This window comes from Austrofundulus limnaeus, unplaced genomic scaffold, assembly GCF_001266775.1.
Source record: "Austrofundulus limnaeus strain Quisiro unplaced genomic scaffold, Austrofundulus_limnaeus-1.0 Scaffold3144, whole genome shotgun sequence".
In the NCBI taxonomy this organism is placed as follows: Eukaryota; Metazoa; Chordata; class Actinopteri; order Cyprinodontiformes; family Rivulidae; genus Austrofundulus; species Austrofundulus limnaeus.
Window position 1 is genome coordinate 5,683 of NW_013955546.1, and position 1,150 is coordinate 6,832.

At 33.4% G+C, this 1,150-nt stretch overlaps 1 long non-coding RNA gene across 1 annotated transcript; it reads left to right on the plus strand.

The window, feature by feature from the left end:
- Window positions 1–384: 384 nt before the first annotated feature.
- Window positions 385–1,138, plus strand: LOC106511732 (uncharacterized). Its single transcript, XR_001309551.1, has 3 exons — window positions 385–521; window positions 646–720; window positions 1,071–1,138. It is a non-coding gene; the product is annotated as an uncharacterized LOC106511732 (long non-coding RNA).
- Window positions 1,139–1,150: the final 12 nt, after the last annotated feature.

Consider the following 1,150-nt stretch of genomic DNA (forward strand, 5'->3'; position numbering starts at 1 on the left):
ATATATATTGCTTTTTTTTAAAATAATGATTCTTTTATTTATAACATATGCGGAAAGGCAAAACGGAAGACTTTGCTGTCTGGGCAACGGGATGAAAGTGAAGTCCTAGCATTTGCCAGGAGACGATTTCCTTTGTCAATCAAAGACATTACCAGTGTGTGCACCTCAGATTTATTAGAAGAATCTTCATTGGTCATGCCGTGGTTGACATATGATGTAAGTATTGCTTAAATGTTTTTGTTTAAGTAACTATCCCTGTGTTTCCATTGCTATTACAGAGGTCTTAATGTATATCTCTTAATTTTAGGCTGTCAACTATCGAGTAGCACAACTGGCGGCACTGGACAATACGGTAAATTGAAAAGTCATTTTATAAATGAAAAAATAAGTTGGCATTGTTAAAGATAATATGTGCTGTAATTTTGCAGTGTACTTCCCTGGGTACATTTGACTTCATTTTATGGCACCGTGAGTGGACCAAAGATGGAACTGTCCGAGATCAGATTGTGAAGCAGACACCAGTAAGTCCTACTTTATTAAAAAACAATTATTGAAAATATTAATGATACATTAATTATTAAAAATAATAATATCTTCATTTGGCATTTTTTATATAAATTAATTTTCTTTTTTGTTACCTTAAAGCAATGTGGAAAAATATACTTTCCGAGGATTGTGGGTCATTCTTCTCCTGAGACTGGGAATCATTTCATTCTCTGGGTGAGCTATCAAAAAGCATTTTAGATAGTTTTCACAAGTTTATACATACCAATCTATTCTATAAAATGTTTCCTTTTACAAAGAGTATTTAAACAAAGCAAAACTAGAAATTAAATAAGTGTAACTATTAAGATAATTTGGCAGAAATTATATCAAATATTGAAATTTATGAATGACAACATGCTTGGCGAGAGAGAGAGATCCGGATATATGACTCCCTATCACGTTACAAAAACATAAGTGATGACGACATGGCTTTACTCAGGTAAAGGAAGACGGATGCACACAACTTATTTGTAGATTCATGATAAGATATTGATGACACAAAATGCTGCCTTTGTTGTTTTCAGAAATGTGTTCAGATCTTCTGGTGGTCTTCAAGGTTGGACAGTAACATTTCCTCCACAGTGGAAGCAACAGGACTCTATCA